Source organism: Cyprinus carpio, chromosome B9 (genome assembly GCF_018340385.1).
Source record: "Cyprinus carpio isolate SPL01 chromosome B9, ASM1834038v1, whole genome shotgun sequence".
Taxonomy (NCBI): Eukaryota; Metazoa; Chordata; class Actinopteri; order Cypriniformes; family Cyprinidae; genus Cyprinus; species Cyprinus carpio.
This window is the reverse complement of record NC_056605.1, coordinates 27,923,916-27,943,175: the sequence shown is the minus strand read 5'-3', so window position 1 is coordinate 27,943,175 and position 19,260 is coordinate 27,923,916. Positions and strand designations below refer to the sequence as shown.

The window sequence follows — 19,260 nt, the reverse complement described above, 5'->3', positions numbered from 1 at the left end:
AGGATTCGACCCATGCACACAGCACGTGTTGGCGGTTCATTGGATGTTGACAACAACAGAACCTATTGTAGGTTTTCAGCCTGTTGTTGTGCATACAGTGCACACGCCAGTACAAATGTTGTTACAGGGCCGAATCAAAGGTGTATCAACACAGAGATTAGCAAGATGGCTAGCAGACATACAGGCCCGTGACATCACAACGATTAACAGCCGAGTTTTACCACACTTATTGGGAGACGTGGAGGGCCAACCACACACATGTCAAACCAAACAAGAGACACAGAGCCTGGTCCATGACCAAAAAACTTCCAGACCAGACTCCGGTTTACATTGATGGCTCCAGATATTGGCATGACGGTCAGTTTCACACAGGATGTGCTGTGTGGACCCCCCACTCTCCCAATTCAAACGCTAAACAATTACTAATCAAATTACCAGGAAATACATCAGCACAAGAGGCTGAACTCATTGCATTGCTAGAAGCGATCAAGTCACACCACGAACCGTTGTGTGTGTACACTGATAGTCGTTATTCATTTGGCGTAGTTCATGATTTTATGACACAATGGCCACTGCGAAATATTTCTCACCTCAGCCGGAACACCAATAAAGCATTTTAACATCATAACCTCAATCTGGCATTCAAGCAAAATGCGCGAGTCAACGCTTTCGGTCATTAAAGTGCGTGCACACATTAGTCGAAACCCAGATGAACATGAGAAAAACAACAGCATAGCAGACCAACTAGCTAAACTAGCAGCGGTAAAAGGAGACGATTGGCAGCTTGATAGACTGAGTACTTCTGCAGTAAGTGCTGTACAAACCACTCCCATTGATTTAAAACAATATCAACAAGAACTGTGGAGCACAGATGGAGAGCTTGTACCGCATTTACAGCAGGATCAATTAGTCAAGGTCACTGAGGGAATAATTCTGAGAAATGGAAAATATGTTGTTCCTGATGCCCTCCAAAAACCAGTGACAAAATTATACCATGATTATGCACATGTGTCAGCTCCCAAAACGCAACAACTGATACAAAATTACTTCTGGTGGCCAGAAATGTCATCAGACATTCAAAGATGGTGCGACACATGTATTGTATGTGCTACCATTAACCAAGGGAGACCAGGACGAACCAAGCTGTGCCGACCTGAACCACCCAAAGGACCTTGGGAATTTTTGCAGTTAGATTTTATTGGTCCGCTGCCCAGTGCCAAGGGGGGGTATCGTTATTGCCTTGTAATAATTGATAAATTCTCCAAATGTATCGAAGTGATTCCCACCCGCAATAACAGTGCAAACACAGTGGCACGAGTGTTAGCGAACCAAATTCTTCCGCTCTGGGGAGCTCCAGTTCAAATTGAATCTGACCAGGGAACCCACTTCACTGGCCAGATAATGCAATCTATGTGCAAAATGCTAAATATCAAACAGAGATTTCACGTTCCTTACAGACCACAGAGTTCAGGGATCGTAGAACGATCAAATCGCACGATTAAAGAAAGCATCTCAAAACAAATAATCCTACACAAGAACAGGTGGACCGACGCATTACCCACGGTACTAACAGTGATGCGGGCGACTCCATCAAAGTCCACGGGCATCAGCCCGTTCGAGCTCATGACTGGAAGAGTCATGAAACTACCAATAGACCCAGAAATCACTCCAGCGGATCTGGGACCTCTCATGATTGCAACTCAACAGACTATTTTGAAACAGCTACAAGGCCGACTCAGTGTGTTACATACACAGGCCACTCTGAAACAACAGCAGTCTGACTTGATGAATGATACACATTTCAATCCAAACTCTGAGATAAAATTCTCAGAGGGTGACATGGTGATGATACGGGTCTTTGTGAAACAGGGCCCATTCAAACCTCGATGGCATGGGCCATATGAGGTCAAAGCAACCTGCAACAGTTGCATTGCCACAGATTTCAAAGGAAAACTGCGATGGTATCACATGTCACAGTGCAAACTATACAAGGGTAGACAAGACAAATAATTTTCTTATTCTATTTTCTAGGTTGACTGCAGCAATCCCATGGAGACCGGACGAGAGGAAAATATCCAGGCCCACGTGCATCAGACTGGGCCAAAGGGTTTCACTCACACACAACCTGAAATGCGGAAGGTGGGTGTGGAAATATTCCAAGGGGCCTTCCACACCTGAAATTACGGTAGTACCAAAAGAGATAGTTACATGGCCTCCGGGGTTAGCACCGGATCAAAATTGCACCCCAAAAATTTGTTGCAACTCAGGTAGCACACACCCACCGACAGAAAGCTTTTCAGGATACACACATGCACCAAAATTTGCACATAATATCACTGCCTGGTATCAACTTAAAACTGATCCAGGGATCATGAACACACTACATGAGAAAAATAACAATGGGATTGATCCAAAATTATGCTATTTTTTAGGAAATTTGCAACCTTTTACATATAGGTGCACACACACTGAAACACACAATACTACACACCTAAGGTTCACAGAATCAATTTACAACCTTACCTCACTTACACCAGACGAGCAAAAACCAAAAACCTTTGTGTGGACCAACCGAAAGGAAGGAACTTATTGTGTGGGAAAATGTGAATTTAGCATGGACGATTTCACCAGCCCACATAACTGTTCATGGACTGTCCATCATTGTTTTAATTTAACCACTTGTGGCTACACTAGGCCCAAACAATGCCCATCATTGCACCCAATTCCTCCTGGTGGACTGATTAGAGGAAATGTAAATAAGACATTACTACATGATGTAAATTTAGTAATGACGCATGTAACTTACAATATTTCTGAATTATTATCAACTATTATGATGTACACTGGAAATGAATGTAATGGATGCCTTGGATTTTTTGTCACTTTTCCCTTAATACACCCAGACCAAGTTTATCCAAATTCTACCACTATTCGATCAATTGGCATGGTAGTGAAAGACCAAGTAATTAAATGGGACCACCTTACAGGATACATGACCTTAAAGGGTATTGAGACCTTGTTTACCAGTCGCACGTGTTGTCATGAGACCCATAACTATGTTGTCTGTACATGTAACACGTTACAGCCTTTTTCCTCCAATGACAGCAAACTTGTAAATGTTCAATCATTGCATGGTCACTCTGATGCTATTCAGGTATCTCACACACAGTGGTGTGTCGTCAGTGAGATGAATTCTTTCACATATGGAGGACTGACCTGTCCTGCTAACCACTCGTTTTGTTTAGAAGCAACTGAGGACTTCTCAATGGGCCAGATTAACATCCTTGGAAGGATGCCACTGGATGCAGAAATTTCCCCATGGTGGGATGACACCTTCTATGAACAAGGAACACAGGCCCTAGTTGACACGATGGACTTGGTGCAAAGAATCATCACACAGACTGAATATCATCTCTCACAAGCGCAGGTAGAGGCGAACCTGGCTCAAAAGACTGCAAACATCCTGTCCAGCTCTTCTACCCGTTCAGCCCTGAGTGCTTACACGTGGTGGGACTGGATACTTTGGGGGGGGTGTGCCGTCGGCATTGCCCTCATCTTCACTTTCACACTGTTTCAATGCTGTTATTTCAGATATCTCATCAGAGCTCTAAAGACATCAACCAACATGGCTATGGTCCTCAGCCCATTACAGGTACCAGCACTACAGAAAGTCTGTGATGTTGTTTCCAGCCAAAGTCCAACAGTTGTGTCCCCGCAGGAATCTCTGAATAGCCCACGGGGCCAAAGGGAGATTTAACTGTAAGGTTATTGATGCCCTCAGAGCTACGCACAGCAATTATGCGGGATATCTGAACTTTTATGAGAACCAACACCTAGATCCTGTCTCGCAAGTCTAAAGCAACACACCCAACTGAGAGGGACAGACAAATGGCCCACACCATATGCATAAACATTTCACTCCTTTTGCCCACTCCCTCCTAACAGGAAACACTGAAACTACCTTTCTTATTCAGAGTTTATAACAATGCAATAATTTGTGTCTCATGTTTTACAAAAGGTCTCTGTGTGTCTGGTTAAAGGGGTCTCATTCTTTTAACAATAGAACAGGTAACCACAAACATTATAAACAGACTACTCCCAGGTTTTTCACACAAATTACCTCCAGTATGTAAATACAGCCTCCCATAGAAACCAAAGAAACCAATCTTCAAAGGGTAATATGCTAAACCCCTGCAATAAATGCCATTTGGCAATTCTGGGGTCCTGCTGGATATATAAGGGAAGGTGACAAAGAGCTCAGGGAATCTGTAAACAGATATCCCGCATAATTGCTGTGCGTAGCTCTGAATTATCAGGTAACTTTTACATTCTCTCATCTCAAAATTATTGAATGTTTATTTGTGATTGATTAGTGTTTTTTATATTGTTTGAATTGGATTTTGAATTATTACTTTGATTACCTGATTAATAAAATTGTTATGTTTGATTTTATTCTGGTTGTCCTGAAATTATTTTCTCAAGTAGATTAAGTGAAGGCTATGTTTCCGCAAATCTGCGTCCAGGGTTAAGTGCATACTAGAACTCAGACTAGATGGAGCATAGGGCACATCAGGTGAGGTTTTAGATTTCTGGCTAAACCGCTTGGCTTTAGTTAAGTTGTACTCAGTTGCATTAACTATGGGGGGCTAATAGAAGTACTGGCCATAACCGCTGGTTATTGTCTCAGCTTTAATTAAGTTGTACGGAGTTATATAATTGTCGGGGGCTAGACAGGTAGTGCTAGCATAAACCACTGATTATTGTTGGAGCTTTGATCAAGTTGTACGAGTTATATGACTGTCGGGGGGGGGGACTAGACAGACAGTGCTAGCAGAACCGCTGATTATTGTTTTGAGCTTTAACTAAGTTGTACATGGGTAGCTGAGGGGGACAAAACGGAAATACTATTTAAAGTATGGTAAGTATGGGTAACCTATTAAATAGTATTAGTCATAACCTCTGACTGCTGTTGAGACTGGCGAGTTTGTGATCGTGGGGCACACGCAAGAACGGCCGTCGTGGGGCACCCTGAGCGACATAGATTCCTAATGAACGAGTAAAATAAATGTGAAAGTAAAACAGGATAGTCAAACATACACCTAAATTTAATATATATCAAACATCTCTTCTAACCCTTTTCATTTTTGGAGTCAGATGAATAAAAGAGGTAAACATGTAAGAAAAATGTATTTAATCTGATATCATTGCGTTATATGAAAGGAAAGACAGCAACACGCAAGAATCCTTCTACCGGATCATTGGCTACCGTCTTTGGACCAGTGGGCGGACCTTACAGGCACATGAGCCCTGCACTGTGCCACAGTCTGCCTACCACCCGCTGGGCCGGTGGGCTCATCTGCGAGAGGTTTCCCATTGAATGGATGGTCAATCAAGCGGTCATTATTCTTAATCATGTTTATAGCTGATATTAACATCTGTCTCTGATCACAAATGGACGGCACTACTGGTGTAAACGTGGGCCAATGTGATGTTTACATGGTCTCCATATTGCATTTGTAATGGAAAAACCAGTGTGTTGTGTCCTGGACTCATCATGCTGTAAGTAACACAACATTTGCAGCTCATGTTGGGGCAAAGCCAAAAACTAGGATTTTAGACTGTGCCAGCGAGGCATATACGTATGAGCATCTTAGGTATGCCGATCAGTGACATACTAATGTAAAAAGTGACAAAATCAGAGACCCTTCACTAGAAAGTCTTGTTTTTCATTTTGTGCTATGATCCTATGTTAGCTTTGTTCCAAAACCAAGCAAGCTGCCTACCTAGACATCATTGAAATGCGCACATCCAATTCAAAAGCTCTTCCAAAAGGTAGGAAGCGACCTTATGCTGCCTTCTAAGATACTTCAGTTTGGCCAAATTCTGCAGCAGCTTGACGGATCTCTTTCATGGAGAATACAATATGTTGTAGTAAGCTCTGTACTAAAATATTGAGAGTAATAATTAATTTTTACCTAATATTTGTGCGTGCATAATATAAAACAACAATCCTGAGTTGCAAATCTAGTTCTTTTTTTCAGCATTTCCACCAGTGTTATTATTGTGTGTATGCTATTATAGTTTTTATTAATATTTAGAGCTAGCTTTTTTTATATATAATGTTTTTTTATAATTTTGTTGTGATTAAATCATTTCTATTGCTTTTTGTTTGATTCTTTTTAAATACTTCTATTTAGGTTTATCTTTATTTTAGTTTCATTTTTAGTTTTTATTTATTACACATTAGTAATTTTAGTGCTTTAACAAAGTTATTGAGTTATTTATTGCATCAGTTATTGCAAGTTATTGCATATCATTCTTTCTTTCTTTTTTAAGTTGTTTTATAATGTAATATTTATATTGTATTTTATTGCAGCTTAATTTTAATTAGCACTTTTCACTTTTCTTTAATTAATATTTTAATAATATTAACCATAATGTTGTGTTTTAGACATTTTGACCCAGAGAGGATTTTCTTTTTCTAGAAAATGCTAAACTTACTGACTTTGCTCACACAGAACAGCTTCCCCACCCCCCAAAATGTGATCATTCATTCGTTCGTTCGTTCGTTCATTCATTCGTTCATTTGTTCGTTCATTCATTCATTCATTCATTTTGGGGGATTTTTTGTGGTGGCCCAGTCAAAAATGAGCAGTCATATAAATGTGCTCACTGAGCTTATGCACCTCAGTTTTTAAATGAATATTGCCAAAATTATCCACAATAATATTTTTTTCACTCACAAACTGAGGTGCATAAACTCCAAGTTCCAAAAGGAAAAAGAAAAGCAACTGAAAGACAAAGAAACAAGTTGACAAAAAGATTGAATCAAAGATTTGATGATAATATAGCATAATGAGAGATTTACAAGGACATTTTAAAAGGCCACTCATTTTTAACCAGGAACACTACACAAGGTTGAGGATTTTCAGCACAGCAGCAGGGTTAATACAAAATAAATTTAAACACGATGAGTTTGAGTGCTGCCTATGCAGACAGCAGACAGTCGTCTACAGCATATGATGAGCATGGACACTTGATCACCCCATTACAGGCAGTTAGAAAGAGGCATATCCTGTGATTACAGACATTCAGAGCTGATGCAGGCAACATATAACAACATTTGACATCCACTATGCAGCCCTGCATATGCTGTATGTACAGAGATTGAGAGATGCTTTTGTAACTGTGCATTTAGCATGCAATATACTCTCATAAACGTGCAACAGGGCTCTGGATTGAGCATTTATGTAGAACTAATAGGGCAAACTTTCTCCTTTGGCTTCCCTGATGTTGTGTTCTACACTTCTACACAAATACCCTTCACACAAATACAAAGCGTCCCCTGGAGAGACAGGACGAAGCGACCTCAAAGAGACCTGTCAGCAGCAGCCTGCAGCCCCTATTTTTAGCTCTGAGCCTCTGGTTGTTCCCGAATCAGGCCTTAATTCCCTAAATATTCCTGTCGTTGGATCTCTCTGTGCGGCAGGCCGGATGTGTTAAGCCCTCAGGAAGCCCTGCTTCATGTCAGCAATGAGTTTTATTAATTACAGTCTAAGCTGAAGTCATTTGTAGATGAGAATGTAATTAGCCTCTGTGTGTTTGTTTGTGCAGATGGCTTTGTTTTTTGAAGGCAGCCAAAGATGGTGGACGAAGCGAGACAAATATTGATTATAAATCTGTATCAATGCAGTAGAGTTGTATTGATTGAATTATTTGAACTGCTTTGGCCAGTGTTTATGTGCTAGGTGTTTTTAATGCTTATTAGAGTATTATTATGTAGGAACCAAGCCTCAGTCCTCACTTGGGAAGCCAGCGGGTTCTGACGGTGGTCTGTGAGAAAGATCTGGTTCAGGGTGGGACAGCAGAGCTTTATCTGCATTGAGACTGAAGATGCATATTTTTGGAGCTGATAAGACATCTGTCTTCAAAGCTTCTTGTGTACTGTAAACATGCTGCGGTGAGCTTTGCTACGGTACAGTGCTTACAATCCCATCAATAGAAAGGATATTTTTACCACTTTATGAGGATACAGGATTATGCTTGCTTTCACTATCTGTGAATGTTGGAGATTTTAACCCTACAAAATTACTCTCTTTTTTGTTACTTTATAATTAAAGTACAACTTCTTAGTACTCTAGTATGCTTATCAAGAGCTTAGAATGATTTCTGAAGGATCATGTGACACTGAAGACTGAAGTAATAGCTAATGAAAATTCAGCTTTGCATCACAAAAGTAAATTATATTTCAAAAGATGATTAAAATAAACTTAAATTTTAAATGTAAATAACATTTCATAATACTGCTGTTTTTACTTCCTGTATTTTTTATAAATACAGCCTTGATGAGTATAAGTGCCTTATTAAAAAAAAATATATATAATTAAAAAAGTACTGATCCCAAACTTTTCAGCGGCTGTGTGTGTGCATTATCTATATATCCGTGCCCCCACCTCCATATATACACAAAACACCAAAATAACCAAAACCCACAACGACACTGACTAAGCAAATAAATGTAGTAAACAATATGAAAAAAGTAAAAAATGACCTCAGGTGTACATCATTTCGCTAATAATTCAACAGCCCACCGTCAGTTTTTCCTTACCTAAAACAATCTTTTAATTCATCCAGAACTCTCTGATCCGTATTGTTGAGCTCTTGCCGTGTGTGGGGGATAATGTAGTTTTCTCAGTATCTGATACACATCAAAACTCTCACAATACATCCCAGTATCTTGCTGATGCATAATTTGTTAGTGCTTGATGCAAATTCTGACTAGGTTATGAAGAAGATAGAAATATCTCTACTGAAGTAATTTATGGTTTCAGGGTAAAACTTCTTCCATTTAACCTGCAAGTCCAAACGATCATCTGCCTCCCTTATTCCTGGGAAGTAATTTCCTCGAAGTACTTTTCAAAACTTCACTGGAAACACTCTCTCCCTCACACACACACACACACACACACACACACACACACACACACACACACACACACTGCTCTCTTCTTGAGAGGTTTAGAGGCAGTGCTGATAATGGTAGACTCTTAGTAAAGACTTATGGTTAAAACAATTGTAGGGATGTCCCAGGAGCTTTACGAAGATAAGAATCAGCATAACCACCCAGAACATCACCTGCCACGTGGTTTCAGGTGCACATTTTTCCAAAGAAATTTTTAGTCGAAATTCTTTTGAAATTTCGCCTGATGACACTAGACATATTTTCTAGTCTAGTCTCTTCTCCTAGTTTTTTTTTTCTTTTGTTCGAGTGTCTAAAGTGCTAAAAACATATGCATTATTAATATTTAAACAACAATAGTAATAATAAAGATTTTTAATAATAATAATATGCTTTAATGCTGCATGTCAATAATTTCTGTAACATCTCACTTAATTGTGAATGACTGTTATTGAATTATTTGGAAAAATATATATATTTTATTAAAAAAAAAAATTTTAATTTTAAAAAGTTGAATTACTACTGCATTCGAATACTAAATGAATTTCCCTGGGGTGTCGGGTGCGGTTCCTAAGGACTGCGATTAAATGGAAAAGTGTGAACATCAGTCTCTAAACATTTCAGCTCCTCTCATCTAATGTATTGTGTTGCGTAATGCATTTCTTGTGTTGACATTGTTATATTTCAGATTAATCCAGCATTTGTCATTTCTTGAACAGCGTCACTTGGAAGTACGTCAGATTAAGGAATAAAAATGGGCTGTGAATGGTGTTTCATGTTCACTCTAATGTATCTCTGTGTGATGTGGCATGTGCTACTGTACTGGCAGAGAGAGACCAATAGTGTGTGTGTTTGTGCGCGCGCAATCGTGGCTCTGATGCCACACAGACAGACGGACTTCTCCTCATCTAGTCCATCAGGCTCTGGTGTCGTCTTTCTGCCATCTGCCACCGCCAGCCAGTCTGTCCATCTCAGTATCTCACACACACACACACACACACACAAACACAGACAGACAGATCCTGCATCCATCAGTCTTTAGCGTTTCACTCAACTTTTCTTCAACACCTTCTAATTAAAAAAAGTTTTTTATCACAAGTTAAGAGATTGAAAAGATGTACAAATCTTGTTCATACTACAATGAGTTAATGTTTGATCTCATATCTGCGGTTATGAGGCTGAGGATGAGGATGTGACACAGACATATGTGCCTCAGACGCAGGGGGCTTGTGTGCCCGTCTCTCTCTCTCTCTCTCTCTCTCTCTGTCTGTCTGTTTATGTGAATGTGTGCTTCCGGTCTACAGGGTACAGTAGACGTGTTTTCCTTTTAGTGTAAGGGTTACCGACTGATGTTTGGTAATTTGGGATGTAATTGTGGATGCTCATCTAATTCTGACTTAATCTAAAAAAATAAAATGAAAAACATTCAATCAGTAATAATTGAATAACTCTTAAGTATAATTAAAATCTCAGAAGGAAAAAAACATTTTTCATATTGTATATAATAATTTTGTGATGCCTACATTCAACTTAAAAAAGCATTTTAAAAGATTGATTTGTAGTTTTCATTTATTTTTTATTTCTTATTTATTGTTAATATCGACCATTTATATGGCTCTGATTTTAATTAGATTTCTATTTTTTTTTTTTTTTTTCTATTTTCACTTTAATTTGAGTTTAAGTTTAAGGAATTTTGTTGGGTGGTTGTGTGGTCATTTTTATTTTTATAATTGTTTAAATATTCCTATATAGTTTTTATTTCATTTTATTTATGAGTTTTAGTATTACTTTTTGTCATTTTAGTGCTTCAATCAAGTTGCTATTGTCAAAAACCCTGCTATTATCAATGTGCAATATATAATACATAATTGATTAGGGCTGCACGGTTAATCGCATGCATTTGTCATGCGTGTCTCATCAGTAAAGCCGGTTCCGTGATTAGCGGTAAATGTCTGTCACCTGTTTTCAAACGGGAGCGGCAGTTAATACACAGAGCCGTAGTTCACTGACAAGCTACGCAATATTCTGTTGATAATTGAGATTAATCGCATTCGATTATGAATACGATATTGCATAGCTTGTCAGTGAACTACGGCTCTGTGTATTAACTGCCGCTCCCGTTTGAAAACAGGTGACAGACATTTACCGCTAATCACGGAACCGGCTTTACTGATGAGACACGCATGACAAATGCATGCGATTAATCGTGCAGCCCTATAATTGATAACATACCCTTACACATACCCAGAGATCAAAGAAAGTATAAAATGTCAGGTTACACTTTATTTTAAGGTGTCCTTGTTACAGTGTAATTATACACTTACAGTAAGTACTGAGTAATATTAATTAACTACATGTACTTGGTTAGGGTTAGGATTGGGATTAGGGTTTGGTTTAGGGTTACTTGCATGCAATTATGCATAATTTATTGTTATTATAATAGTGAGTACATATCAATGTCATATTAATATTAACACAAAGCATGCCAGATTTACTTTTTTAGACTTCATGTGCAACTGAAGTGAAGTGACTTGTAACTAGTTGACTTAATCAAGCATTGAAGTAATCCTGACTGCAGTGGCTCATGGATACCTGCTTCACTAACTGCAGTGCTGTGTTTTTGCAGCACTTCCCTGTTGTTGGGTGCAGTTTGAGATGCATTGTGGGTCTGATTAAAATGCCGTGATGGTACAGGCTCTGCTCCTGTCTGGTCCAGAGAGGCTTCCAAAAATAGAGCGCGTGCAGCGAGACGAGCCCAGGAACGTGCGGCGGAAGCATAAACAGCTTCCATCCTTTGTTTAATCTGTCTTCCCTTTAATGCCCCTCTTTCTGCCTCCTCCCCTCTACATCCCTCTCCAGAGGAGAAAACAGCCACAACGTGGAAAGCTTCCTTGTTTGGAGGGGACACCGTCGGAGGGCTCTCCCATCAATATTTTATCTTTGCCGTGCGGCAGCATGTATTAATGATGACTTCAGTCTGAATGGCTGAAAATAGCATCATGGAAACACTAAAGCTTTAAAGCTTGAGGCCTTTGTGCTAGGCACACTCAAATACACCCTAATCGGCTCCGGGCACATTGTAACGTTTTTATTTAATTTTATTATATATACATTTTTTGATTATTTTATAATTTGTTTTGTTTTAGATTTTCTTTTATAGATTTTATTAAAAAATTATTTTATTTTAATAGGCTTTTATTTTTAATGCCTAAGTCTGTAATTAGTAATCATTGATCATCAAACCACAGTAATAGACATACCCACAAAAAAATCTTATTAGATTTTATCAAAAATGTATTTTATTTTATTAGGCTTTTATTTTTAATTGATAAATCTGAAGTCACTAATCATTGATAATTAAACCATAGTAATAGATATACCCACAAAACTTTTTTATGTTATGTTATGTTATGTTATATGTTATGTTATATGTTATGTTATGTTATGTTATGTTATGTTTGTTATGTTATGTTATGTTATGTTATGTTATGTTATGTTTATGTTATGTTATGTTATGTTATGTTATGTTATGTTATGTTATGTTATGTTATGTTATGTTATTTTCAACCACAGTAATAGACATACCCACAATTAGAGCTGCCCTTAACTACGGATTTTTCTGGTCGACTAGTAGTCTTTAATTTTAAGCATTAGTCGACTAATCGTACATTTATTAAAAAAAACAACAACAACATTTTAATCATTATAATGAGCCTTTAATTATTATTATTATTAATGATGACTTGAGTAGCATAGCAAAAATAGCATCATTATTCAAAAATAGCATCATGGAAACACAAAAGTTTTGTTTAAAGCTGGAGTTCTGTGTGTTAGGCACGCTCTTAAAGATCCTGATGGGCTCGGGGCGCATTGTAACATCGCGAGCCGATGTGGGGCGGTTTGTTTCAGCCTACCTGGTGCAGGTTCCTCAGGTTCCTCGCTCTCAGGTCTCAGCGGGGTTCAGCGGCGGAGCGTGCTGGGTTACAGAGGCAGCTAATCATGGCTGAGCGAGGCCACTGCTGTGGGCTGCCTTGTTTATCTGCCTCCTGCTCCTCTCGCCTGAACTCGTACACCCTGTATCGCTCTGATCAGCAGGAGGAGAGAACAAAACACACGCGCTGTGTCCTCAACCTGAAAAATGCAGCCAGTAAACAGTGGTAGGGAAGCTTCAAGACATGTTCGAGTTCAGTGGTTGTGTAACATCTTGTCTGGTAAGATGCCTTCATCTGGTGGCTTATGTATCCATAACTTAATGTGAAATCCTATAATCCTGTGCATAGGGTTGCAACAGTAATTCAAAGGTAAATAACTGATAATAAAAATAAATGGCATCAAATTTCATTATCAGTCAGTCAGATCTTGTTTTTATAATTTAGTTATTTAAAATGTAACATTATTATAAAAACATATCCACAGTTGTAAAGCTGTCAGATAATTATTAACCCTTTTTATACACAATTTATATCATAAACTTATATACAGACACACAAATACACATACATATACTGTATGTATATATATATATATATATATATATATATATGTATATGTGTGTGTATATGTGTATATATTTTTTTTATTTTGAATTTAATAAAAAAATGGTGATTTTTTATAAATATTTACAAAAATATTTAGCAATATTTTATCTATATATTTTTATATTGAATAAAAAATTAATAAAGAATTATAAAAAGGCATAATATAAAATTGTTGTTTTATATATAAATTGTCTATAATATATGTTTTTACATATTTTTGTATGTTTCTAGTTTAATTTTAAATGTTTTATGTTTTAGCTGTGTTTTTTTATCGTCATTTTGAATTGAAATAATTAAATAATTACATTTGTATTGCACATTTTTTTGTGCAATAAAACTTATTTTTGAATGTTTTTTTTTTAATCTGATTAATTAGAAAAAATTATTAGGAAATAATTCTTGAACATATTGATCAAAATAATCTTTAATTGCAGCCTTATTTTCAGAGACAGCCTGGGTTTGTTGGGCTGCAGTATTCGATGCACGTTCCTCAGGAACGGCTCTTATCAGCGGATGATTGATACTCTCTGTTCTGATCTGAATTCACAGGGATAAGTGTAGCTCTTATCTGAGCCGCTGTGTGTATTACATGAATGGATGAGGTCGCTCGGGTCCTGTCACTCATCAGATCCACAGATCGGTTGATAGTAGTTGAGTCTGGGAGTGTGGAGGTTTGGCTCTCGTCTCTATTTTGGTAGTCCTTTGACTATACAGGCTTTTGATTATAGTCATAAAGTGTGATCCATTTTACAGCTTATTCTGTACAAGAAAACCCATCTTAGGTGGGATGAGACTGTCTGGATGACATGCAAAGTGGCCAACCATGGTTTGTTTTGTTATTGTAAGTATCCATCAATCCATGGAAATGTTTATTTTATTTTATTTTATTTTATTTTATTTTATTTTATTTTATTTTATTTTATTTTATTTTATTTTATTTTATTTTATTTTATTTTATTTTATTTTATTTTTGCTAAGTCTAAAATCAGTAATCATCAAACAGTAATAGATATACACACAAAAATTTTATTTAAATGTAATTTCTTATGATTGTTTCATTTTCTTAAGCTTTTATTCCATTATAGTTTTTAAAAATTTTTATTTTGTTATTTTTTATTATTTTATTTTAAATATTATTTATATTATTATTTATTATCATTTATTGTTGGTCTTCGAACATTCTCAAAAAAGATAATAACTTTATTATTTTACTGTAGTTAGTTTAAGGTTTTATTATGAAATATATTGAAATGTTCTAAAAATATTATTATTATTATTATTATTATGTTTTTTTTGGTAGATTTAGTATATAAATTGGACAAATTAAGGGGTTCAAACAGTCACAACTTTATTTTATTATTTTAGTTTAAGGTTTTATTATTTTGAAATATATTTGAAATATATATTTAAATATTAGATTTATGTGTGTTTAAAACGTTAAAGTTATATATATATATATATATATATATATATATATATATATATAATATAGATATATATATATAATATAGATATATATATAGATAATATAGATATATATATTTCTATATGATAGTTTTATGTAATATAGAATGGCCATATAAGGGGTTGTTGGAGGCCTAGATCGATAAGATTACACCACATACATTTTTTTCGTTGTAGTAAATTGGCCATATTAAAGGGTTTGGAGGCTGCTGTAAAGCAGAACTTCTGTTGGAAACACTGTTAACCAGTGTCTCAAAAATTGGGAAGAAAACTGAGCAAATGTGTGGGTTTTGTCTCCAGACAGAACAAACTATTCCTGAGTGTTTTGTTCTGGAAAATTTACTTTTCCTATCACACGGGCAGTGCACTGAGCTCTGCACAGAATTGCCCTCAACCTCCATACAGCAGAGATGATTCGTCATCGTCTGATTGTCAGTTGTGTGACAATGTTTTCCTCTCTTTCTGCAGTTCAGAGCAGGTTTGAGGACAGATTGAGCGCCTGCTGAAGTGATGTTGGGGTAGAAAAAGTGGATATGCAACAACAACACAGTACGAACATCTCTCAGATTTTCTGAAGCGGTTGTTTGTCTTCTCTGCAGTGTTCTGTGCAAACTGAGGCGTAAAGCCCTCCGGTCTTACTTTGAGAGGAACTGACGCCGCTGTTGATCCGTGGAAACGACCCTGAGCTCTGTCACCGCCTGCTGCCGCTGGCGAGACTGTGACTGGAATGTCTAATGAATTAAACACTGCAAAGTCTTTGAATTCTTTCTTCTCAACTCCTCGTCTCTCTCTCTCTCTGTCTCAGGCTGTGATTCATTGACAGTCTTTAGCGAGTAGGTGCGAGACACATCGGGGTCAGTATGTCAGAAAGCTCACTCGTATGAAGTGCATCTGAAGCTCATTACTGCTAGATTAATCGCTGCTCCCGGTGCTGACATACACAAACTCATTACAGCTGAGGAGAAGTTATTTTTCACATTAAATTATTTATTCATTTTTAAAATGTAAAATGAATATGTACGTGAATACATTTATAATTCGAGCATTATACTGTCACTTCTGATCAATACAATGTGTCCTTGCTAAATAAGTTTTTTCAGAAAAAAAAAAAAAAAGTGAAAGAAAGAAATCTTATCAACACAAACTTTTGAACATTGGTATAAATAAAATGAAGCCAATTTTTGTACCACTAATATTTTCTTGCATTGCGGCATTATTTTCAGAATTTTCTCCCTAAATTCTCATTACTATATTATTATTATTATTATATAAATAACTAAATAAATAAGCAATAAGCATATACTAAAATAAATCCATTACTGTAATTAATAATAATAATAAGGATATATTTTTTTAATTTTATAATAAATTAAAAACTAATAAATACAAGTTTGGTTGTATTAATATATTATTATATCTATATATATCTATATATGTATGTATATATTTTGTATAATGTATATAAGTATATATTTTATTTTTTTTTTAATTTTATATAACGGGGAGCAACGACCGATATATTTCAGGCCCTGATACAAAAAGAGTGGGAATAAACTAAAGGTCCAAAAGGGGGAAACAGTGGTATTGTCTATATATATATATATATATATATATAGTATATGTATGTATCTGTATATTATATATATTATGTGTGGATATATATATATAATATATATATTATCTATTTTATATATATAGGTGTGACGGGAAGAGCCAACGACCAGACAGCAGTGGGCGTGGCGTCAGGCCTGGAGAGGTTTTATTTTAACAGAAAAAAAACCCAAAAGAGAGGCGAATAAAGTGTCCAAAAGGGGAACAGTGTCCAAAACAGACAGGGAATCTGGTGTCCTCGGTGCTGGCGGGGTTCTGGGGGTCTGGCAGTGTTTCATGGAGGAGGGTCCAGGTAAGGGGCGGAGAGGTTTCCGGCGGCCGCAACGCGCTCCCCTCTTCGGTCCGGGGCTGCGAGAGGCGGGGGCGGCTTATTCTTCTAGCGGCTTTTCATCCTCCTCGCTGGCGCGGCGCTTGCAGGGGATGGACCGGCCCGGCATCATGCTCCCGACGGTCCGTGTAGACGGTGTTGCGGTTCTCGACCGGACCGCTTGGGTCCGGCAGCTCACGTCTCTGGTGGAGCGGGAGTCCCCAACGCACCCCTTCCTGGAACCACGAGGGACAACAGTGTGCATGCACGGGGAAGAGACCGGTCTGCCGAGGAGAGGCGCGTTGGGCTTTAAACAGCGGCGGTGATGAGGCTCCATTTCCTTCAGGTGTGCCCCATCACACGCCGCCAGCCCTGACTCGTCCAGCGCCCTCCTCTCTCCCACACCCACTCCTATCGGGAGCCTGGGGAGCCGGGCGACGGCGATTTAGGACGGTGGCGTGTTTAGGACCGGGGTGCCGGTGATGTTCATCAGGGCGGGAGGCAAGCTGACTCGCCACAATATATATATGATATATATCATATATGTATATGTATATATATATAGTATGTGTATATATACACTCCCGAACAAAATCTTAAGACAGGGGATGCATTGCAAGTTTTACACATTTCCGCACTAGTGGATCATAACCGGGTTGTAAGTGCTGCTTCAAAATGCCAAAGAAAGAAGACACAGGAGCAAGAGACAAAAAAAATAGAGAGTAGGCAATTTTGATGAAAACTGCATTTGAACTCAAAACAGGCTGTTCATCAGCTGATCAAAAGTTTAAGACCATAGCCATAAAAAGGTCAAATCTGCACAAAAATATGGCTTTCATGTCATTGTTCTTCAAGCAGTCCATACTGTCAAGATCTCCTGATGGCAAAGGCAAAAAAAGGCTTTTCTCTCTTGAATGTGGCAGGATTGTTGAGCTGCACACGCAAGGCCTCTCGCAACGCGCCATCGCTGCCTTGCGATGGTTTGAAACAGTAAGGACAGTCATTTAGCTGATCACAATTGTTTCTTAAAAAATCCTGAGAGTTATGGGACAAAAAATCTTTCAATGGTAGTGTCCCAAAAAGTGTTCAACCTCACTGATCCGCAAGATCTCCGTAAAGGCCCAATCCTAACTTAAGGTCCCTTCTTGATGCTGACTGCAATGGTTGAGCGCAACCTTTACGCAAGCTGGACTGCAGCCCAAAACCATAACCCGTTCAGCTCCGCAGTTGGACAAGACGTCATTGTCTGTGAAGACAAGTGGTAGGCCCAAAAAGATTTCACCGATGGCTCCGACGGGTTCTGGCTGTGGAAATCTGACCCAAAAGGCCCTTACTGATGCTGACTGCGCCCATAACCATTAGACGTCATTTGCTAGAAAGGGCTTCAAGAACAAAAAAACGGTCTTCAAAGGCCACGTCTCCTCCCACGACACAAACTTTGCCCGTTTAGAATTTGCAAGGGAGCACCAAACACGGGACATTGAAAGGTGGAAGAAAGAAAGTTTTTCTTCTCTGATGAGAAAAAATTTAACCTGGACGGTCCTGATGGCTGCCAACGTTACTGGCATGACAAGGAGATCCCACCTGAGATGTTTTCTACGCGGCAAAGTGGAGGAGGCTCCATCATGATCTGGGGTTTGCTTTTTCTTCAATGGGAAAATGGGAGCTTCAGGTTGTGCAGGGGTGTCAAACCGGCGACTGGCTATGTGGATCTGTTGCAGCGGGCATCCCTCTTGACCGAGGGCCCCCGTCTATGTTGTAATGACTGGGTCTTTCAACAGGACAATGCTGCAATTCACAACGCCCGCCTGATGAAGGACTTCTTCCAGGAGAATAACGTTGTTTTTTTGGACCATCCTGCGTGTTCCCCTGATCTAAATCCCATTGAGAACATTTGGGGATGGATGGCAAGGGAAGTTTAAAAAAAACGGACGTCAGTTCCAGACCGTGGATGCCCTTCGTGAAGCCATCTTCACCACCATGGAGCAATGGTCCCACCAGCCTCCTGGAAACAGTCGCATCAAGCATGCCGAAACGAGTGTTTGAAGTGATCAACAAGAACGATGGGGCTACTCACTACTGAGTCCTTTTTTGACACTTTTAGTTCTGTTGTGCATTTATTTTTGGGCTATGGTCTTAAACTTTTATGATCAGCTGATGAACAGCCTGTTTGAGTTTTAAATGCAGTTTTCAATAAATTGCCTACTCTCTATTTTTTGTCTCTTGCTGCCGTGTTTTCTTCTTTTGGGATTTTTGAAGCAGCACTTACAACCCGGTTATGATCCACTAGTGCGAAATGTGTAAAACTTGCAATGCATCCCCTGGTCTTAAGATTTTTGTTCGGGAGTGTAATATATATATTATATATATATATTAGATGT

At 38.2% G+C, this 19,260-nt stretch overlaps 1 protein-coding gene across 10 annotated transcripts in view; it reads left to right on the top strand.

The window, feature by feature from the left end:
* The window catches only part of LOC109096423 (histone deacetylase 4-like), a 211,662-nt gene that overhangs the window by 66,480 nt on the left and 125,922 nt on the right, over positions 1-19,260 (top strand). The gene's annotated exons all lie outside the window — the stretch shown is intronic.